The 25,109-nt window shown below is 34.8% G+C and overlaps 1 protein-coding gene across 4 annotated transcripts in view; it reads right to left on the bottom strand.

Moving 5' to 3' along the window:
* Positions 1–25,109, bottom strand: part of DPP10 (dipeptidyl peptidase like 10) — a 1,406,192-nt gene that overhangs the window by 153,994 nt on the left and 1,227,089 nt on the right. The window lies entirely within an intron of this gene.

The raw sequence follows: 25,109 nt of genomic DNA, 5'->3' as shown, positions 1-25,109 counted from the left end.
CTGTCACAAAACCTATTTGGTCATTCTGTTATAGGCAGCATGATGCCGTGCCCACACAGGATGTATAATAAAGTAATATTTACACTTTTCCTTGGTTTATTTGGGTCTAGTAGGTGTCACAGTGGAAAAGAATTGGATACTGTGTCAGCAATTTTATAAATTATAGTATATTCCCTCTGAACTAAAATACAATACTTTCAGAAATACTGACTGTAAATGCTGATAATCTAATGAGATGAATGAAGTACATATGTTTTTATGTGATATATTTATTTTACTTTAGATAATGGATGGCTGATGACTCAAATATTAAAAGTATACCAAAATTACCTGGACAACATTTTTCAATTGCATGTAGGACTATTCTGCCTAGGATATAATTCAGCTGGCCTATGTATTAATAGCAGCTAACACCAGAAAATTATACTTTATTACCCCAAATGAGATGTTTGAGTGAGCAGAATAAATCATTTCCTAATATATTCCCTGTTACATAAATAAGCTTATTATATTATAGGAAAACCTTCTTTAAATTGCTCTTAGAATTGCTCTTAGAGTTCCTGAGATGTTTTCTATAGTGCAAAATTCCTTTTCAAAGATGCTCCATTTTTCAATAATCAATATTTAACATGTAACTTTCACCATACCACACTCTTGAGTAAATTAACAGCCACATTGACAATGCCACTGTTTGTAATATAATATTTTCATGGGCCAGAGCTTTCCCCTTTAATTACTGCAAATAAGCAACTTCCACATCAGTTGACATTAAACTGTTTTCTACTTATCATCATTTGAAAACATCTGGTTTGATAACCTGAATGGCATTTAAAATCAATCACTGACAGTAGTACAAGTGATTTTTTATTTATACTGAAATAAGTTTAAACATTGTCTCACTAGCTATAAATTAGTTTTCTCTCTAGCATATCTATGCAGAAATACATATATTGCAATAGGACAGAAAGCCAGACTCCCAAACCTGCTTCCCTTTAGTGCTGAACTAGAAAGGTAAGGATGAAAATTATTGTTTCAACACATGGGAAATTACAAGCCCTTGTTAACTGAATAAAACATGACTTAGAAAAGTGGTCATTTCATTTCCCAGCATCTTTGGAGAAAATATTTTCTTCATTTCAATAGCATCAAATCTTAGCATGTGTTTTCGTTAGCAAGTTACAAGAAAGAAGAAAAAGAAAGAAAGAAAGAAAGAAAGAAAGAAAGAAAGAAAGAAAGAAAGAAAGAAAGAAAGAAAGAAAAAGAAGGGAAGGGAAGGGAAGGCAAGGGAAAAGGGAAGGGGGAAGGGAGAAGGGGGAAGGGGGAAGGGGAACGGGAACAGGGAAGGGAAGGGAAGGGGAGGGGAGGGAAGGGGAGGGGAGGGGAGGGGAGGGGGGAGGGGAGGGGAGGGGAGGGGGGGAGGGAGGGGAGGGAAGGGAAGGGAAGGGGGAAGGGAAGGGAAGGGAAGGGAAGGGGAAAAAAACATCATTTACTCATCAAGGAAATAGAGAAAATAATATATATCCAAATGTTTTGTTATGAGAATTAAAGGACAAAAATATATGGAAACTTTTTAGTTATTACCTGAGGCTAAGGTCAAGAGAATACAACCAGAAAAGCTCAAATCTATTTCAATTGCAACTTGTTAACTTATTCCTTAAAAGTTTTACTATCAGGCAGAGATAGAAAATCCTTAAAATGAGTTGTATGGATTTTGTATTTGTAACTTTGCATAATACTATACCCTCATACATAATTAACATACCGCTGTTAAATGATTTTTTAAATATTAGAAAAATGGTAATAAATATAAATTTCAAGAAAGTATGATAATATATGTATTTATCTATTAATAGCTAGATTGTTCATATTTTCCATATACCATAGACAACTCTAAAATTATTTTTATTACTTAGCTTGCATATGCTTAGGATATATTCGCAAAAGTTAAATGGGTAAATCAGAAGATATGCACATTTTACATTTTTATTCCTATTACCAGTCATTTTTTACTAAAGTTGAAAGCAATTTATAGTCCTACATGCTATACAAGCATCTCTCTCTTTGCTCAATGTCACAATACAATCATGTTACCATTGAGGTAATTTAAATTGTTTCAAGGATAAACAATGACAACAATAGCAACAACAACAACAAATCATTTAGACTTGTAGTTTGATTATGATTGGGCTTGAATATCCCGTCATAAGCTGTAATCACTTGTATTTCTACATTCATAACTTGTATATCAAGGTCTTTTTCCCGTTTGTTCTTGGGAATTCATTCATCTTTTTCTTGTTGATCTCTAAAAGCTCTTTTTATATGACAGATTATAACTTTGTTTTTATGTATGCAGTAAACATTTTACCCTTTTTAGCATTTGTGTTTTCATTTTGTGTGTTTTCCATAGATCATTTTTAAATCGCTATATGTTTATTCTATAAGTTATTTCCTTTATGGTCGCATAATTAAGTAGCATGCCAAGAGTAGCTTCACTAGCTTAACATTGTAAGTTCTCACACACGTTTTTCTTCTAGTACTTTTAAAATCCATGATCTCTTAAATAAAGCAATAAATATTTTTTATTTATGGGGTAAGGTATACATCCAGTTTTGTTTTTTATTCCCCAAATAACCAGAAAGTTGCTTAATGCAATTTGTTCTGTAATTTGCCATTTTTCTTTATTTGAATGTTATACTTAAATTCTATACATAATTTCTCTTTTACTGGTCTATTGTGGATTTCTTTATTTGTTTGCCTTTTCCTTACAAGAATTATATTGCATCTTTAAAACACATTTAATCACAAAGAATATTAATACATTTTCATATTTTGGTGACATATACACACTCTAAATATTGACTACTTAAACACATCTTATTCTTATTAAGTTCTAGTTAAACTGAGAAGCATATTAAATATTGTTGACTAAAACTTTTATTTAAAAATGTTTTAAAATTTTTTACTTATAAATCTTTAAAATGTTCTGTCATTTATAAACTTTTAAAAATTTTGATTGACATATAAAACTGTACATATTTTTGGAATACAATGTGATATTTTTATATATGTATATAATATATAATGATTAAATCTGTGTAATTAGCATACTCATCACCTAAAACATTTATTATTTCTTTGTGTTGTGAACATTCAAAATCCTCTCTTTAGGATTTTTGAAAATATATATTAAATTCTTTTTAACTATAGTTGCCCAAGGTGGTATAGAATTCTAGGATTCCTTTTTTCTAGCTATAATTTTATGTCCTTTACTCAACCTCTTACTATCTTCTCTTACTCCTACCCTTTCAAGCCTCTAATAACCACAGTTCTTCTCTTTACTTCTGTGAGCTAAATGTTTTTGTTCCCACATACAAGTGATACACATCTTTTTATGCCTAACTTATTACACTTAATATAATGTCTTCCAGGTTTATCCATGTTGATACAAATAACATAATTTTATTAATTTTTAATAGCTGAATATTATTCCCTTGTGTATTTATACCACAATTTTTTAATCCATTCAGCTGGTGATGGACACTTACATTGATTCCATACTGTTCATTTTCACACTGCTATGAAGAAATATCCGAGACTTGGTAATTTACAAAGAAAAGAGGTTTAATTGACTCACAGTTCCAAATGGCTGGGAAGGCCTCAGGAAACTTACAATCATGGTGGATGGGGAAGCAAACATGTCCTTCACAAGTCAGAAAGAGAGAAGAGTGCCAAGCAAAGGGTGAAAAGACCCCTATAAAACCATCAAATCTCCTAAGAACTCACTATCATGAGAACAGCATGAAGGTAACTGCTCCTATGATTCAATTACCTCCCATCAGGTCCCTCCCACGACATGTAGGGATTATGGGAACTACAATTCAATACAAGATTTTGGTGGGGAACACAGCTAAATCATATAATTCCACCCATGCCTCCCCCAAATCTCATGTCCTCATATTTTAAAACACAATCATACCCTTCCAACAGTCCTCTTACTTGATATGATTTTGAGTTTTCAAAAATAATTTGAGACTTGTTTTTGGCCCAAAGTATAATTAATGCTAGATAATATTTTATGTGATAATGAGAAGAATGTGTTTTCTGTAGCTAAAGGATAAAATGACTTACAAATGTCTTTTAGATCTATTTGGTGTAAAGTGCAGTTTAAGACCTATGTTTCGCCATTCTTTGTCTAGATGATATGTTTCATGCTGACAGTCAGGTGTTAAAGTCCCCAGCTTTTATTGTACTAGAGATTCTCTCTCCCCTTAGTTCTAACAATATTGCCTTAGTAAATCTGGATGCTATGGTATTGGGTACATATATATTTAACATTGTTATATCCTCTTGCTTAATTGATCTTATTATTATACAATAACCTTCTTTGTTTTTTTGGTTACTTAAAGTTTATTTTATCTGATATAAATATAGCTTTCCTGCTCACTTTTTGTTTCCATTTGTATGAAATAACTTTTTCCACCTCTTCACTTTCTGTCTACATGTGTCTTTACAAATGAAGTGAGTCTCTTGTGGGCAGCATATAGTTGAGTCTTGTTTTTGAGTCGATTCAGCCAATCTGTATCTTTTTATTGGGGAATTTAAATCATTTACATGCTAGTCAGTTACTGACTGGGAAACACTTACTCCTATCATTTTTTATGTTGTTTTCTGGTGTTTTGCAAATTCTTTGTTTCTTTCTTCCTCTCTTATTGTTTATCTTTTCAGTTTGGTGATTTTTTATATTGATTCAATTTGATTCTGTTTTATTTCTCATTTATTTATCTGTTCTACCAGTGAGGTTCATATTTTTATATGTTTTTATAATGGTAGAGATTGCCCATGAGCTTTCAAATGTAAGACTTTCTTAAGCATTCTTGTAGGACCAGTCTAATGGTGATGAATTCCCTCAGTTTTTGCTTGCCTGGGAAACACTTTATTTCTCCTTAATTTCTAAAGGATAGCTTTGTCTGAGTATTATATTTCTGGCTGGAGGGTTGTTTATTTGTCTGCTTTGCCCTGAACTTTGACTATATTATCCTATTATCTCCTGATCTGTATAGTTTCCATTGACAAATTTACCATTTCTCTGATTGCAATTTCCTTATGTGTGTCTTAATGCTTTCCTCTTGTTGTTTTTAAAAGTCTCTCTTTATCTTGTGGCAGTTATTATTGTATCTCAGAGAGGAAATTCTTGGGTAAATCTACATGGAAATATTTGAGTTTCTTGTTATTTGCATGCCATACATCTTCCAAGAGTTGAGAGTTTTCAGCTATTACATCATTAAACAGGGTTTCTATGCTTTTCTTCTTACATGCTTAATCTGCTTCATGTGGAACTCCCACGACTCCAATATTTGTTTTCTTAATGTCCTCTTATATGTCCTGTAGTCCTGCTTCATTCATTTTTATTATTTTTCCTCTTTTGGCTAACTCATTTATCTCAAAAGACCTGTCTCTAAGTTCAGAAATACTTCCTTCTACTTAATTTAATCTATTGATGAAGCACTTATTTTTATTGTATTTATTTAATTTTTCAATGTTAATATTTCTATTTGGTTCTTTTTTGTTATAGCTCTCTTTTTATTGACGTTCTAAATCATAGTTTTTTTTTTTTTTTTTTTTATACTTTAAGTTCTAGGGTACATGTGCATAACGTGCAGGTTTGTTACATATGTATACTTGTGCCATGTTGGTGTGCTACACCCATCAACTCGTCAGCACCCATCAACTCGTCATTTACATCAGGTATAATTCCCAATGCAATCCCTCCCCCCTCCCCGCCATGATAGGCCCTGGTGTATGATGTTCCCCTTCCCGAGTCCAAGTGATCTCATTGTTCAGTTCCCACCTATGAGTGAGAACATGCAGTGTTTGGTTTTCTGTTCTTGCGATAGTATGCTGAGAACGATGGTTTCCAGCTGCATCCATGTCCCTACAAAGGACACAAACTCATCCTTTTTTATGGCTGCATAGTATTCCATGGTGTATATGTGCCACATTTTCTTAATCCAGTCTGTCACTGATGGACATTTGGGTTGATTCCAAGTCTTTGCTATTGTGAATAGTGCCACAATAAAATACGTGTGCATGATTTATAATCCTTTGGGTATATCCCCAGTAATGGGATGGCTGGGTCATATGGTACATCTAGTTCTAGATCCTTGAGGAATCGCCATACTGTTTTCCATAATGGTTGAACTAGTTTACAATCCCACCAACAGTGTAAAAGTGCTCCTATTTCTCCACATCCTCTCCAGCACCTGTTGTTTCCTGACTTTTTAATGATCGCCATTCTAACTGGTGTGAGATGGTATCTCATTGTGGTTTTGATTTGCATTTCTCTGATGGCCAGTGATGATGAGCATTTTTTCATGTGTCTGTTGCCTGTATGAATGTCTTCTTTTGAGAAATGTCTGTTCATATAATTGCTTCAAAGAGAATAAAATACCTAGGAATCTAACTTACAAGGGATGTAAAGGACCTCTTCAAGAAGAACTACAAACCACTGCTCAGTGAAATAAAAGAGGACACAAACAAATGGAAGAACATACCATGCTCATGGATAGGAAGAACCAATATCGTGAAAATGGCCATACTGCCCAAGGTAATTTATAGATTCAATGCCATCCCCATCAAGCTACCAATGAATTTCTTCACAGAATTGGAAAAAACTACTTTAAAGTTCATAGGGAACAAAAAAAGAGCCCGCATTGCCAAGACAATCCTAAGGCAAAAGAACAAAGCTGGCGGCATCACGCCACCTGACTTCAAACTATACTACAAGGCTACAGTAACCAAAACAGCATGGTACTGGTACCAAAACAGAGATATAGACCAATGGAACAGAACAGAGTCCTCAGAAATAATATCACACATCTACAGCCATCTGATCTTTGACAAACCTGAGAAAAACAAGAAATAGGGAAAGGATTCCCTATTTAATAAATGGTACTGGGAAAATTGGCTAGCCATAAGTAGAAAGCTGAAACTGGATCCTTTCATTACTCCTTATACGAAAATTAATTCAAGATGGATTAGAGACTTAAATGTTAGACCTAATACCATAAAAACTCCAGAAGAAAACCTAGGCAATACCATTCAGGACATAGGCATGGGCAAGGACTTCATGTCTAAAACACCAAAAGCAACGGCAACAAAAGCCAAAATTGACAAATGGGATCTAATTAAACTAAAGAGCTTCTGCACAGCAAAAGAAACTACCATCAGAGTGAACAGGCAACCTACAGAAGGAGAGAAAATTTTTGCAATCTACTCATCTGACAAAGGGCTAATATCCAGAACCTACAAAGAACTCAAACAAATTTACAAGAAAAAAACAAACAACCCCATCAAAAAGTGGGCAAAGGATATGAACAGACATTTCTTTAAATCATAGTTTTTTTTTTTTTTTGGTATTCTTGTGTTAATATCTGTGCATCTGGTGGGACAATCTCTTCTTCCAGTTTTATGAAGTAGTTTTTATAGAGAAATATATTTTTTTGTATGTGTGTCCTACAGTTTTACTTGGATAAAATACTTTGGCTTTGGTTCTGAGTGGTCAGAATATGGTCTCTATAAAAATTATTTGGTAATCAATGTCTCCAAGTGTCCTGGTGGCCATTCTGTGATTATTTGCCATGGCACAAGTTTGCTCAGAGGCGGGGATGGCAGGCAGACCAGCCTTCAGGCCCTTCAAGAACATGTACAAGTACATGGCATCTCTGCTGCTGGAGTAAATGTAATTGCTGGCTGTGGTGGTATGCCTTGAACTGGTGGCTTTAAGGCTCTGGGGAACACGCATGTCGGCTTTCTCTGTCCTGGAGAAAACTTCCTCACTGTGCTAGACTGTTTATACTCTAGGATGGAGGGTCCTGCATGTGCTTCAGTACAACAGTCATGGCTGAACTATTGGGTCCAGCTGGTGGTGCAATACTGCAACCCTCTGAATGGATGTAGGATGGATGTCAGTGAGGCCCCAGGGATGTGGAGATGCAAGGGCTATTGGTTCTCAGGGAAGGATATACTCTGATAGTGACCATGCTTTCAAGATGGCATTGCACTGCAGTAACCTGGGTCTCAACAAGTGAAGGTGATCTAGTGTTAATTTTTTTTCTCTGGGATAATAAAATCCTATGAACTCCAGGCAACTCCCTCTCATGGACTTAGGCCCTGTGAGGGCTGAGGGGCTCTACTATAGCTAGAATTTCAAGTTTCTGTGGTTGAAATGTGGGCTTTGGGGCATTCTCCACTTACCTATTCTCAGATCTATGGGGAGTACCTCTTGGTTCTGAGCCAATCTTGGCCAGATTCTTTGCTTCGCTCTCTATGCCACCATCTCAAGCTTCCATGCCCCAGAAAGTCTTCATCACTTCCTTGCTGAATTTCATTGTTCTCCCTTAAACATCCTATTTAATGTGTGGTTTGCTGTTACGGTTCTTCTTCGTGGAGGAGGTGAGCCCTAGAGGCTTCTAGTAAGCCATCTTGATGACATCTGTCTGGGTCATTTTTTTTTAAAGCATCCATTTATATTGGTTGTGAACATTATTTACTAGTTCACATTTTAAATGAATAGGTTGCATCATCATATTAGTCGAAGTCTGCATTATAACTTTAATAGTGAGTTTATGGATTAAAATATATGTGTGGATTGTGTGTCTGGTTCAGCATTTACACTGAAAACTTGAACACATGATTTAACTTTGTTTGCCTCAGTTTCCAGGTAATGATAACATCTTCAAGGGAAAATCAATGCTTTTATTTTGAAAGATGCGAGCTTTTTGGAGGAGTTAATAAAGAACTCTTGGCAAAGGAAAAGGCTGTGGGTTGACAATATTTGACAATAACCAACCTTGAGATAAAAATATAGGCAGACATCTATAAAGATTAATGTGTTCTTTATGTGCTGCTTATGAAAAATGACCTGAATACTAAGGTGATGATAAAGATTTGTTGTTCAAGAGAGAATGGAACTCTAGAGACAGAGTTTCACAGAGCAATTACTCTAATGCTGACATTAATATCTGAAGAAAGTTGTTTTCTCCCATAGCAAAGGTAACACTCTACTGATTTTCAACATAAAAATCCCTCTGACCTCTATTTGTAAGGTTCCTCATGGCATGAAACTCAAATAGGTAAGGAATTGACTTTCAATTTCAATCACTTCATGCATATTCAGCTGGACTGGCATGTGGCCCACATTAACCTGGTTATTACTAAAAGCAGAATGTTCTTCTTTAAGGGACCAAGTTTTCAGTCCTGAAGCTCATCAAAACCAACTGAGCCTTCAAAATGCCAAACACATCACCCATAAACTATAAATCAGAGCAGGCATCAGAATCTGAGGTTTAATAATAAACATTTGTTCCTTCTTAGGAAAGCTACATGTCACAAGCATGTAACTGCTGGCAAGGGGGAGAGAGTACATATGATTTACAGCAAAAATAGAAAACATACGAAAAAATGTTTAAGAAAAAAACCACCGTGAAGTATGTAGGCATGTTTTCTTTACTTCTATGCCCACTTGTGCTTGATTCCAAAAGTCATGTTGATGCTAGAAAACTGATTAGTGTTTTATGACTCCAAATTTTCCTTTCCTCTTTTTTTTTTTTTTTTTTTTTTTGAGATGGCATTTTGTTCTTGTTGCCAAGGCTGGAGTGCAGTGGCATGATCTTGGCTCACTGCAGCCTCTGTCTCTCAGGTTCAAGCGATTTTCCTGCCTCAGCCTTCCGAGTAGCTGGGATTACAGGCATGTGCCACCACACCAAGCTAGTTTTGTTTTGTTTTGTTTTTTCTTTCTTTCTTTCTTTCTTCCTTCCTTCCTTCCTTCCTTCCTTCCTTCTTCCTTCCTTCCTTCCTTCCTTCCTTCCTTCCTTCTTCCTTCCTTCCTTCCTTCCTTCCTTCCTTCCTTCCTTCCTTCCTTCCTTCCTCCTTCCTTCCTTCCTTCCTTCCTTCTTCCTTCTTCCTTCCTTCCTTCTTTTCTTCCTCTTCCTTCTTTTCCTTCCTTCCTTCCTTCCTTCCTTCTTTCTTCTTTCTTTCTTTCTTTCTTTCTTTCTTTCTTTCTTTCTTTCTTTCTTTCTTTTTCTTTCTTTCTTTCTTTCTTTCTTTCTTTCTTTCGTTTTTGTAGAGACAGGGTTTCTCCATGTTGGTCAGGCTGGTCTCGAACTCATGACCACAGGTAATCCACCCACCTTGGCCTCCCAAAATACTGGGATTACAGGCATGAGCCACTGCGTCCAGCCACTTCTCTCCATTTTTAAAGTATACTCTGTCATTTATCAAATTTTCTGAATCATAAAAATCACTAGAAACAATTTATAAATATATGAACTCTTTAAGTTATCTGAAGACAGACGGTTTTAGTTCAGACTACAGATAAGGCAGTGACTCTCAACAGCTCTTTTACAGTCTCCTCCCAATGCTGTATCATGGTCAGAACCCAAAATATGACTAAAAAGCACAGGTTTGAAATATCACACCTAGTACATATAAAAAGAAAGTTTAGAGTCCAGGTAATAAATACATACTGAACAGTTTAGGAAAGAGAGTGAGGAACTAAGAAATGTATCAGGAGATATTTAACAACTAGTGGCTGACACACGACTGAACAGAATAAATACAATTATTTTAATGACTTGGTTAAGGCACCTAACGTTATTAGGATTATCTAGGTCAATTATCTAGGTATTCTTAGGCATGTCTTGATTCCTTAAACTTTTAATTAGCAATTGCATTCAATATTATGATACTTGAAGTAAAACAGGCAGATAGAGAATATTCCTTATAATATTCTATTTTAGCCTATGTTATTGCTTTCTGGATATATTCTTCATGACATTAACTCATTGAAATGTGGTAACTATTAGAAAGAAAGTGATTAACTCATTCTGACATTGAATAAAAGATAGCCAGCTGAATAATAAAATCACATTTGGCTGCATTGGAAATACAGTATAACAAAGGATATCAATTAAATCCCAAACTATATCATTAATGATTGTTCTGTTTTGGGAGAGAGTAGAGAAAAAAAATTTCCAGATACTCATATTAAGCTATGTAGGTGAGAGTTTTAACTGTTATATATAACTGCATAACTACTTTTTAAAATATAAGCCATGATAATTGGGTATAGTGGCTCAGACCTGTAATCCCAGCATTTTGGGAGGCCAAGGCAGGCGGGTCACCTGAGGTCAGGAGTTTGAGACCAGCCTGGCAAACATAGTGAAACCCAGTCCCTACTAAAAATACAAAAAATTAGCCAGGTGTGGTGGCACACGCATGTAGTTCCAGCTACTCAGAAGGCTGAGGCAAGAGAATCACTTGAACCCAGGTGGCAGAGGTTGCAGTGAGCTGAGATCGGGCCACTGCACTCCAGCCTGGGTGACAGAGTGAGACTTTGTCAAAAAAAGAAAAAAGGAAAGAAAAGAAAAGAGAAAGAAAGAAAATATAGATAGATAGAGAGAGAGAGAGAGAGAGAGAGAGAGAGAGAGGGATAGATGCCATGATAACAATAAATCGAGGAAGGAAATGAAAGCATCAGGGACAAGAAAAAAATTTTTAAATGTTGCACTTAGTCTCTTTTAACTGTGCATCATTTTCTTAGGATATCTGTAGGAAAATAACAATTGTTCTAATTCCTAAAGAGCTCATTTTTTCCTTGCCCTTGTCCTTCATTTTGAATAATTTTTACAATTATGTTCTAACTATATAGAAATGATTTTCATGAAATGGGTATTATGACTCTTGATGCACAAGCAATACGACCTGATTAGGTCATAGGAAAAAAATATAGAATATTTTGTACAAGTGTGCCTGCTAATGAAATATGGCACTGAGATACCAAATTAATTAACCATCCAACAAACCAACCAACATAACAAAGACTTCATTACTTCAAGAGCACCTCAAAAGCACACCAAGGTCTATAATGGAATAACTAAAATATTTTCAAATACAGGGCATAATTCCTCAATGAGTACTATTTTTTTCGACATTAAAATGCACATATTTCTACGACTGAAAACTGTTCTCAGCTCTCGATATTGAATATATGATGGCAGACAATCTCAGCTACTAGTTCTTTTGCCTTATAAGTGGTTTTGAATACACGATGAATAACAGAATATGCACATAATAAAATACATTGTTTTACGTATCAGTTGTCACACTATTCCATTTGTATAAATACAGATGGGGCACAAGTGGTGAGATTCAGTGACTTCAGCATTCTCTAGAAACGCTGAATAAAAATTCTCACAAAGCTGCTGGTTAGCTAAGAGAAAGAAAATGATTTTAAATATTGGTGTTTATAGGCATCAGTTTAGAAGATTTAAAATCTAAAGGGCTTTCCAAATTTCTAGATCTGGAGCTTGATCTAGTCAGTGCTATCTAATAGAATAAAATGCAAGCCATAAGTATAGTTTTAAATTTTCTAGCAGTCACAGTAAAACTGAAAATAAACAGCTGTAATTTATTTTAATAATATATTTTATTTAACGTAACATATCTAAAATATTATTTCAACATGTAGCACTAGCCATGCTACCAGTGCTCAATAGCTATTTGAGGCTAAAAGCTACCTAATTAACTAGCAGAAAACTAGACTTTGAATGAAAACTTTGAATGAATTTAATTTTTTATTTAAGTCCTAGTTCAAACTAGAATATTTACTTATGATTTATTCTGAACTGCAAATCTATTTAGTAAGTCAATGCAAACCAAAAAATATATTTTTTTAATAATTAAATTTAAAAATCATCTTGGTTTATAAAACTGCTATAGTTAAGACCAGAACTCAAATATTAAACGTATATATTTTTCTTACTCATATACCCAGTTAAAAACCTATATGAATTTAAAAACAAAAACTGGATAAAACAGAACATTTAGAATTAAAATATTTTGAAAATCATAATTTTATGAACAATGAAAACACGAATCAAAATTAATTATACCCACCATGAACACAGTTATACTCCCAGTGTTTTTTGGACATACCCTGAATGTCATCACTAGTTTAAAATAATCAACTGAGATTTGTATAATATTAGAAACCAGGAATACTCTTTATTTCCCAATCATTATTTAACAATTTTTTCCCAATAGTTTCTCTAAAACATGAAAACTCATGTGAATCAATTTTTTGCCCGTTTATCCACATATCATATTACATTAAAATTAGCAAAAATTTTGAAGTCAGAGGGAGACGCATCTTAATCTAACATTTATTTGGCCTATCATTGGGATCACAGCAATGCCAGTACCAAGTAGACAATATCATCTCCCCTGTGAATTGACTGAAAGGATTACGTGATACAATATATTTTAAATGACAAATGAATAAATAGTCCTTATTTGAGAATGACAGTGTTAACGTAGACTTTGATTGAGATATTTTAAGTGGTAGGTATATATCTTAGCATAAACAGCTTAAAAGTCAAGTCAGTTGCAAAAGAAGATTCTAGACGTAGTAACATTTCTGCTTTTTCACAACTCAGCCTCTCAAAATTACAACCTAGAATAAAAGACAATGCTTTTTACTCTTAGACTGGACATAAGATAAAAAGCTTACAAAAATTGAGGTAACTTGGCATGGTGGACACAGTTTAGTATTAGACCAATGTCTTTGAATTCTAGAGAAACATGAATACTAGAGAAGGATGAGAATATGAGTTTGTGAAATACCAAGTAAATGAAAACTATCAATGATATCTTTGAATACAATAGTCATTTTTGGTTTTTTGGCCACTTCTGTGGAATAAATGTTGTGTCCTCCCCATCTAAATTTTTATGTTAAAACCCTAATCCCCAATGTCATGACATTTAGATATGGGGCCTTTGAGAGATGATTAGATCATAAAGTTGGAAGCCCTTATGATGGGATTAGTGCCCTTATCAGAGAAACAAGAAAGTATGTTTATTCTCTGATCTCTGTTATGTGAAGATCCAATCAGAAGACCACATCTGAAAACCAAAAGGCAGACCCTCTCCAGATACCAGATCTTCCAGAACCTTGACCTCAGATTTCCCAGCTTGCAGAACTATGAGAAATAAATGTCTGATATTTAAGCCACCCATCTGTGGTAATTTGTTACAGCACCCCAGTTGACTAAAACAGCCAACTGGCATCAGTTAATTCTATTTCTCCTAAAAATGCCTAATATTTTATTGGGAATATAGTCTTCTTTCACTCTTTGTCAATGTGTTTAGAAGGAATCTGGTACTTCTCAGATGCCAGGGATACCATGTAAGAGGCTTGATTATGCTATGGTGGCAATGACTGATACAATGGCTATGTAACTATTCAGAGCTAATAATCATCGTGCAGTGTTTGATAACAAATCTGGACCAGAAGAAAACATTATTTCTGGCTGCAGTTTAGTCTGGAAAGAGGTGGGACATTACTAGAGCAATTTTGTCACCGCAGAGAATATCTGTCTTAAATGTAACCAAAATGATGGAAAAAGAAACCAAGAAAAATAAATAAAGATTATGTATTACTAAGTCACATTTGAAACTAGAACTACTTGGGAACTTTCTGACTATATGAATCATTTAAGTCTGTTTTCCTTAAGACATTTTGGGCAAGTATGTAAGTCACTTGCAAACAGAACAATTTAACACAGGAAGTCTAAGAATTGACTTTAATTTTTCCTATTTGCATGCTTATCCTTTCTATTAACTATAGTATAGAACTAATCTAACTGTCTAGTTCATGCTCTTCAATAGTGAGTTTTAGTTTTATCTCTGAAGATCAAGCTATTGACCTTAAACACTTTAACACAATAAAACATCATGCTTTTATTTACTTATTTGCTATAGATTAGTTCTCAACTGATAGCCAACACCAAATGTACATCTTTTGCTAATAGCATTCCCACCAGCAATAGATTATATTTGTTACAATGTCCTACTCAATAACAGTAACAATAACACATATTCCCCCAGTCTAAGAAACCAGATCCATTTCTGTATCTACTATAGAACAAAAGCTTTCTACCACTTGCAAAATAGTAGCAAATACTTCTACCCTCAGGAGAAAGAGAAGAAAAAAAAAAATCCTAAGGGAAGACCTGAAATACATTCTGGGCACAGATTATTAAAAAGTTCATACTAATGAAAGAACAGTAGGATTTTCATATTGGGTTCTACCCTCGAAACTCATGACATACTTCCCTACCTAAGGCTGATAGTAAAACAGAAAAATGGAAAATGTCATCCTCCCTTTCTGCTAACACTAGGCTAGAAAGTGTTGAGTAATACACAACAGTCTACAGTCGGGGGAATTATAAGAGTGTGGAAAGAACGACCTTCTCCAAGACAGAAGTGCACATAGGAAATCTGGATTTGAGAGTGGATGAGACATTGAGAGAAACTACCTGACAGACCAGCCCACACTTTAATCATAAGGTAAGTCAGAGTATTTGGAAGCCTGTGGTGAACTGAGAGTGACCAGAAGCAGAAAACCAGAAACTCAGTGTCTTAATTTATTTTCTGCTGCTATAATAGGATACCACAGCCCGGATAATTTATAACAAATAGGAGTTTATTTGGCTCATGCTTCTGGGGTCTGGGAAATTCAAGAGTATGACACCAGCATCTGGTGGGGTTTGTTCCATCGTGGAAGACATCACATGGTGAATGAGCATGTAAGACAGAGAGAAGAGTGAAGCCAAATTCATCCTTTTATCAGGAGCACACTTTCTCAATAATGGCATTATTTCACTTTTAAAAGTGGATCCCTTGTGACCTAATCAACTCTTAAAGGGCCCCCTTCTCAACACTGTTAAATGGCAATTAAATTTCAACATCAATGTTGGTGGGAACATTCAAACCATAGCACTCAGCACCTGAATATTGGCACAACTCCCTATAATAAAGTCCTTACCAAAAAAAAAAAAAAAGCAATTTCTGGATAAAATATATAAACAATTTAGTAAGTTTCTACTACTGTACTCAAGATATATGGCTTTTAAGCAAAATTATAAGATACACAAAGATGCAAGTAAATAAATAACACACTGTCAAAAGAGAAAACAATAAAACTAAGTTTATATATGACACATATGTTTATCATATTAATCATCTATATATTAAAATTCCCATCTGTGAAATTTAATATATAGATGATTACCATGTTAAAGAATCTAGTGGAAAAGATAGGACATATGCATGATTAGATGGGAAATGGCAGCAGAATGAAATAAAATAACATAATACAAGAAAGGAGGAAATAAAAATGCTAGAAATAAAAGCAAAAAGAACAAACCTGCAGGCATCATATTACCCAACTTTAAACTACACTGCAAGGCTGCAGTAACCAAAATGGCATGGGACTGGTACAGAAACAGACACATAGACCAATGGAACATGTTAAAGGAAAGAAAAATAAAGCTGCAAAACTATAATCTTGTGACAAAGTCAACAAAAACAATCAATGGGGAAAGGACTCCCTATTTAATAAATGGTGCTGGGATAAGTGGCAAGCCATCTGCAGAAGATTGAAGCTGGACCTTTTCTTTACTACATACAAAAACCAACTCAAGATCAATTAAAGAGTTAAATGAAAACCCTAAAACTATACAAATCCTGGAAAATAACCTAATAAATACATTCTGGACATAGAAACTAGAAAAGATTGTATAGAAATGCCAAAAGCAATTGCAACAAAAATGAAAATTGACAAGTGGGATTTAATTAAATTGAGGAGCTTCTGCACAATGAAACTATTCACACACAACCTACAGACTGGAGAAAGTATTTATAATGTATGCATCTGACAAAGTTCTAATATCCAGAATCTATAAGGAACTTAAAGAAATCAACAAGCAATAAACAAATAACCCTATTAAAAATAAGCAAAGAACATGAACAAACACTTTTTTAAAGAAAAAATAGAAATGGCTAACAAACATATGAAAATATGCTCAACATCACTGATCATTAGAGAAATGCAAATAAAACAATGAGATGGTAAAGAGGTTTAATTGATTCACAGTTCTGCATGGTTGGAGAGGTCTCAGGAAACTTACAATCATGGTGGAAGGCAAAAGGGAAGCAGGTACCTTCTTCCAGTCTTCTCATATCAGTCAGAATGGCTATTACTAAAAAGTCAAAAAATAACTGGTGCTGGTGAGTTTGCAGAGAAAAGTGAATGCTTATACACTGCTGGTAAGAATGTAAATTAGTTCAGCCACTGTGGGAGGCAATTTAGTGATTTTTTCAAAGAATTTAAGACAGAACTACCATTTGACCCAGCAATCCCATTATTAATTATATACCCAAAAGACTATAAATTGTTCAACCATAAAGACATAGGAAAGTGTCTGTTCATCACAACACTATTCCCAATAGCAAAGTCATGGAATCAACCTAAATGCCCATCAAAAGCAGACTAAACAAAGAAAAGGTGGTACATATATACCCTGGACTACTAAACAGTCATAAAATAGAATTAGATTATGTCCTTTGCAGCAACATGGATGTAGCTGGAGGCCATAACCTTTGATATGCTTTGGCTTTGTGTTGCCACCCACCTCTCATCTTGAATTGTAATTCCCTAGGTGTTGAGGGAGGGTCCTGATGGGAGATTATTGGATCATGGGGGTGGTTTTCTTCCATGATGCTCTCGTGATAGTGAGCGAGTTCTCATGAGATCTGATGGTTTTATAAGTGAGGTTTTCTCCTGCTCGTTCTCTTTCCTGCAGCCCTACGAAGAAGGTGCCTGCTTCCCTTTTGCCTTCCACCATGATTGTAAATTTCCTGAGACCTCTCCAGCCATGCAGAACTGTGAATCAATTAAACTCCTTTCCATTATAAGTTACCCAGTCTCAGATATGCTTCATAGCAGCATGAAAATGGACTAATGTAATCCTAAGCGAACTAATGTAGAAACAGAAAACCAAATATTGGATGTTCTCACTTACGAGAGAAACTGAACATTGAGTACACATGCACACAAAAAACGGAACAGCAGACACCAAGGTCTACTTGAGGGTGGAGAATGGGAGGAAGGAGAGGACTAAAAAAACTATCTATTGGGTACTATGTGTATTACCCGGGTGATGAAATAATCTATATGCCAAACCCCTGAGACACACAATTTACCCATAAAACAAACATGCACGTGTACCCAAACCTAAAATAAACAATTTGTAAAAAAGAAATTAAAAAAAGAAATGCTGGAAATGGACAAAATATAAAACAGAAATATAAACTGCCACTGGTGGGTCGTAGATTCTATATCACCAATAAGAAAAATGGTAAGCTTAAAGATATGTCAGTTGAAATTACTCAAATTAAAATACAAAGAGAAGAAGTGTTAGGAAAAAAGTTTGGAGCAATATAAAATGTTCTAACATATGTGTAACTGAACACCCAAAAGCAAGAGAGTTAGAATGGGACAAAATACAGCCAGATACATAAAATAAATAAAGGAATAGAGAAGTATTTTAAGAAGCCTCTCAATCCATTAAAACACTAATGAGTAAGGTTTTCTATAATTAAGTTGCCTCATTTTCTGTGTGTTGCAACAAAGTTCAATTTTGGAAATGAGTAAAAGTTTGGCTTCTTATTTTAAATTTCAATAAACCTAAGGTGCACACTTTTTTCACATTTTAACATCTCCGGAATTGGGCAGACTCTAGACCAAATGGAATGTCATTAATTTAACTGCTCATGAAAATACAAAACAATGGTATATCTTTCAATTGATGGTATCTGAGATTGGATGCAATATGTTAATTACTCTACTTTGACAAACAAGTTGTGATAAAGGGATGTGTGCCTTTGTCAAAGGTTTATAGGCTAAAACACTATAACACTGTGACTGCTGTGCTCTGCTGCCTGTCATCCCAGGAGACACTACTAATTACCTAGTGCCAACTATTAAATGGAAAGAACACAATCAGTATGGGAATGAGACCTCTACTATGTCATCAGAGTATTTCAAGCAAGATGCCAGGGAACTGTTAACTTAAAAATGCAAATTAGCATTTAAGTAAGTGCTTAGGTCAGGACTCTTAATAGAACTTCCTTCAGTGATGGAAATGTTCAATGTGTGCTGCCCAATATCGTAGCCATAGCCATAGGCGACTACAGTACTTGAGACATGACTAGTACAACTGACAGACTGAATACATAATTGTATTTAATCTGAATGTAAATGTGAATGCACACATGTAACTAGTGGTGATGTGTTGAACAGCAAAGCTTAGACATGGGGTTTGAGCATTTTTAACATTAGGATGGAAAGATCAGGCATTTTGTTGCCCTAATGCACTGCTCTGAAAATACTAGTGCTACTTTGACATCCTTGGTCCTGCATCATGAACCCAGTTGGGGTAAGAGAGAAACAATTAAGAATGTAATAAGCACAGGAGGTGGTGAGCTCAGCAGCTAAATACCAACTGTCTTTCCTTTCTCACGTGGTACTGACAAGCTTCCAGATTTTTCTTGAGAAAAGCATTTCCTTGCTAGACAGAGAAATCCCCAATACTTGCCCCCATTTTATTATTAGGTTTTTTTTTTTCTCAATGTAGTATTAGGAACAATAAAAAAGTGGGAGATATACATTAAGCATTATTATTAATTATACTTTCTAAATATTATAACAACCGATAGTGAGAATAATAATAAAATTCAGGACCTTAACCCATATCCATACTTAGATTTTCCAGAGGATAAAAATATTCCCTGCTGATGAACCAAAAATTTGTAAAAATTTGTAATCAGTATTTGATAGTATTTTATATCATTGGTAATTATTTATAATTCTTAAGTATACATTTTTTTGTACCTTATGTATTATATTCTTTAGTAAACAATTTGGGCAAATTGAAAATGTTTTTCAGTATAAAGTTATTAGTGAATTCCAATCATTTCCAAAGTCTCTTAACATATTTAATTGTAAGAAGTAGGTAGTAATTTAAATTCCAGTAAAACGTAATGTCTTACCAAATTTAATTTAAATGTCTAATTTTAATATCATCACTGATATAAAGTGAGAATGTAAATAAATACATACATGTATGTAACATTATTATTATTATTATTATTGAGATGGAGTCTCGCTCTGTCACCCAGGCTGGAGTGCACTGGTATGATCTTGGTTCACTGCAGCCTCGGCCTCCCAGTTTAAGCAATTCTCCTGCCTCAGCCTCCCAAGTAGCTGGGATTGCAGGTGCATGACACCACACCCGGCTAATTTTTGTATTTTTAGTAGAGAGGGGTTTCACCATGTTGGTCAGGATGGTCTCAAACTCCTAACCTCATGATCCGCCTGCCTTAGCCTCCCAAAGTGCTGGGATTACAGGCGTGAGCCACCACGCCTGGTCTGTATGTATTACATGTAGATATAAGAGGTTTTCTTCATATGATTGTGTGATTTGTTCTCTACATAAAACAACTCAGCTTAGAGAATAAGAGATGGCTGAATGCCAATCTATACTCTGGCTGTATTATTGCATAGGGCTGTATTCTACCAGAAAAGAAAACACCATTTTCATCACACAAGCCATTGAGCCTCTGCTAAACAGTTCGCCTACGGATATAAGTGCCCAGAAGGAACAACTTTTTATAAAGTGTCTATGTACCTTTTAAAAATGTCTTCCTTGACAGAAAAACGTCAAGACTAGGGCAATGAAAAGTTGTGCAAGGAAAACAGACCTGAACACCATGAAACAATGGAGTGCACGTGCATTAGACACGCAACAGGAGTGACATTTAAGTTTTGGTTTTCATTTGATCTTATCATACATTACTAAAGAATATAGACCTCAAGAATAAGAAGTCATCTTTTAAAATATGAAATATATATCCTTGGCTCAAGAATTTTAAAAAATGCTGAGAAGGACAAAACTAAATTTAAAACATTATATTTTTTTCATTATTATTTTCAAATAACTTAAATAATGTAATTGGATTGTTTGTAACTCAAAGGATAAATGCTTGAGAGGATGGACACTCCATTTTCCATGATATGCTTATTTCACACTACATGCTTGTATCAAAACATCTCATATACCCCCCAAATATATATATATATATATATATACACACACACGTAGTATGTATCCACAAAAATTGTAAAAAATGATAAAATAAAAAGTAAAATTTTCTCTTCTCAAAACAATTCTACATGCAAGAAAAGTGAAGTGCCAACATTTAATCGATTTGTCCAAATATAGTAAGAACACATTGGAGCCAGGACCTAAGCTAGAATTTCTTGACTTCTAGATACATTTCATACATCATTCTATGCTCACATATCTTCGAGAGTCCCTTAATTGAGTAACAGTTTGAGGAAGGCCATACCAGAATTCTTGACTGCAAGTAACAATATTGGATTTTATCTAATTAAAACTAAAAGGAGTGTATTAAAAAGGATACTGGGTGTACCAATTTACATTTCTACCAACAGTGTACAAGGGTTTCCTTTTCTCCATATCCCTGCCAACACTTATCTTTTTTCTTTCTCAATAATGACCAAGCTAACAGGTATGAGGTGATATTTAAGTGTGATTTTGATTTGCATTTTCCTGATGATTAGTACATTTTAGCTCCTTTTCATATACCTGTTTGCTATTTGTATGTTTCTTTTGAGAACTGGTATGGCCATTATAGAAGACAATATGGAAGTTGCTAAAAAAATAATAATAATAATAAAAATAGAGCTATCTTATGATACAACAACCTCAATTCTTGGTACATTTTCAAAGGATATAAAATCAGGGTCCTTAACAGATCTCTGCACTACTGGGTTCATTTCAGCATTATTCACTAAGTAGCCACAATATGGAAACAACTAAAATGTCTCTTGGTGGATGAATGGATAAAGAAGTTGTGCTTTATAAATACAATAAAATGTTAATTTTTAAAAAAGAAGAACACAATTTGCAACAAAATGGATAAACCTGAAGGTCATTATGCTAAGTAAAATAAACCAAACACATAAAAAAAATTACTGTAGGATCTTACTTATATGTGGAGACCAAAATCGTCAAACACATAGAAGCAGAAAGTAGAATGGAGGTTGCCAAGGAGCTGAGGGGAGGGGGAAAGGAGAAGCTCTCAGTCAGAGGGCATAAAGTTTTAATTACGTGAGATGAACAAGTTCTGGAGACCTAATGTACAACACTATGACTATAGTTGACACGGTTTTATATATACATGAAATTTGCTAAGAGGATAGATCTTAACTATTCTTACCACAGAAAAATAGATGATAGTAACGATAGGAGGTGATATAAGTTAATAAGCTTAACTGTGGTAATTAAGTGTTCCATAATGTATATCAAATCATTAACTTGCAATCTTAAATATATGAAATTTTAATTTCAATTATAGCACAATAAAACTGAAGGCAAAATATGAAGGGTGTGGGCAGCTGATAAACTTGTTGGGTGAACTAAAAAACCCAGATCAGGGCAAAGCTTCCAAGAATGTTGGCTGAAACCACACCATGAAACTGGCTGTTGAAACAATAACGTCTACTCCATAGAGCCTTTATAGAAAATGTCTACCTGCTTCCGGACTACAAAAGCCACTTCTATGCTAGCAACTTGACTCACAACAACTGATGCCAGTGAAAACCAAATATTCTGTAACCATCCACCTAACAAAACTTAGAAGCACTGCAGGGAGCCTGCTTTTTCTTACTGACCAATTCCAAATCAAGTTCAGATGATTGGCTGTATAGGTGACAGGTTTGTATCCTAACTTTAGCTGATTTCCATGTTGAGAACTGAGAAATATAGAAACTATAGAAAGGCTAGTCAAAGATGATAGGAAACCAATTTAATGATGTGCAAAACCAAATTTAAATATATTTCAGGGCGGGCGTGGTGGCTCACACCTGTAACCCCAGCACTTTGGGAGGCTGAGGCAGGTGGATCACGAGGTCAGGAGTTCAAGATCAGCCTAGTCAAGATGGTGAAACCTGGTCTCTATTAAAAATACAAAAAACTAGCTGGGCGTGGTGGTGGGCGCCTGTAATCCCATCTACTCGGGAGACTGAGGAAGAGAATTGCTTGAACCCAGGAGGCAGAGGTTGCAGTGAGCCGAGATCGCGCCACTGCACTCCAGCCTGGGTGACAGAGAAATAAAATTAGGGCCTATAATATATGAATTTTTAACTGGTTGCACATTTATTTCTGATAATGATTATTCTTGATTTTCTTATGACACAGTAAGTTTTTAAGAATTATCCCAGAACTCATGTTGATCCAACAATTAATCAAGAAATTGATCTATAAATGTGGCATAAAAAGGATATTTGTATTTTTAAGTTACACTTTGTTGTTTCCAAATATAAAGACCTTCATGATTAGAACAAAGCAAAACAGAATAAACAAAATATACACATCCATGCAATGCAATTAAGAAAATAAAAATTAGGAAAAAAAATAACCAGACAGAGAAAATGAAAGGAAAGAATGAGACAAGAATTATAGTGGGGTCTAAGATAAGATGATAATTTTAATGGGCTATTGGATTTTAAGTAGATTAAAGAGTTGTTTTATAAGGAATTTATATGATATGAAATGAGCAATCTGAATTTCTACGTTCCAAGTGCTCTATTTTCAGGGGAAAAATCTCCATCCCCTGGAGATATTTACATAATTAAGTTTTGGACCCCAAAACAACTTTGTAACTTATTTAGCCTAAACTCCCTATTTTATGTCCAAATACTTGATTTATTACTGCATTTTACAATGACTGTAGGAATGGTCATAGTAATGTGAAAAATGAAGCAAGTCTCTCTAAGAAAGCTCACCTTGATTTGCTAAACATTAAGCAGGTGAAAGAGAGTGGGGGAAGAAAAGAGCAACAATTACCATAGTTGGAGTTTATGTCAAGAGATCTGTAATGTGGCTGTAAACGTAATAAACAGACATCTCATTCTGTAAAGGAAGGGATTTTAACTAAACAATCCTAAGTCGTCGTCAGTTACAAATTGAAAATAACACATGAAAAATGCTGAGCATGTTGACTGTGACACAGTAGCCCTTCAACAAATTTAAACTATCATAAAATCCTAGTACAAACTATTTTCTAAATTTACCCCTATGCCATGGATTTGTTTCCTTAGATGACATAATGATTAATCCATTTGTGGCTTGTTTGTGAGTACAAAGTGGTAAAACTAGAAGTGATGGCATACAAAGAAAGATAAATTTTAAAAATGACTCATTGCTTTCAGCACTTAGGATATGGTTAATTAATAAAAAGTCAAAACAGAAAGAAACTTGCCTGGGGCTTATAGAACTGAAAAATGAAAACATCGTTTTTTTCCTTGCAATAGTTACTGACTAAACTCCTTATGCTAAGCAAAGATTAAAAAGTCTTTGGAAAGTTCTCAGGATATTAGACATATAAAAAACTACCTTATAAGCAGTAAGGCTATCATTTTATGCCTATGTACATCCTATAAAAGCACTGACTCAATATCAAATTCATAGTCATTTGGAAAAGAGTGGCTAAATTAAATCACTGATTTGTGGCTAAACCCAAACAACAAATACATTTTATTTCTTTTCATAGTTGAATGCAGCCTTAGAGATTCTGTTGAATTGTAGCTTTTTACAAATAAATCTTAAGGTGAACTCTATTTGCATCTTGATACCTACTGGAAATAGTTTCAATTCTAAACTATGTTTTCTTTTGTCACTTTTAGCATAAATTAAAGAAAATGCACTTTGTGGGAGGTGAGGTGAGAGGTTGGTAGGAAAATAAGGTTCTGCTAAAGGCTCACTATGTGTCTTAGTTCATTTGTGCTGCTATACCAGAATATCTGAGACTAGGTAATTAATAAAGAACAGAAATGTATTGGCTTATGGTTATGGAGGCTGGGAAGTATGAGAGCATGGTGCCAGCATCTGATGCAGGCCTTCTTACTAAGTCATCTCCTGACGTTAGGTGGAAGGGCAAGAGAGGACAAGACTGAGAGAGGGAAGGAGGTTGAATTTATCGTTTTATCAGGAATCCGCTCCCGTGCTAACGAACCCACTTCCTAATAATGACATTAATCCTTCCATTCATGAGGGCTCTGCCTCTGAAAGTTCCCACTTCTCAACACTGGTGCTTTGGGGATTCAGTTTCCAACACATAAATTC

The sequence above is a fragment of the Macaca thibetana genome, chromosome 12, assembly GCF_024542745.1.
Source record: "Macaca thibetana thibetana isolate TM-01 chromosome 12, ASM2454274v1, whole genome shotgun sequence".
Taxonomy (NCBI): Eukaryota; Metazoa; Chordata; class Mammalia; order Primates; family Cercopithecidae; genus Macaca; species Macaca thibetana.
Note: the sequence above shows the minus strand (reverse complement) of the source record. Positions and strands in the feature narration are given on the sequence as shown.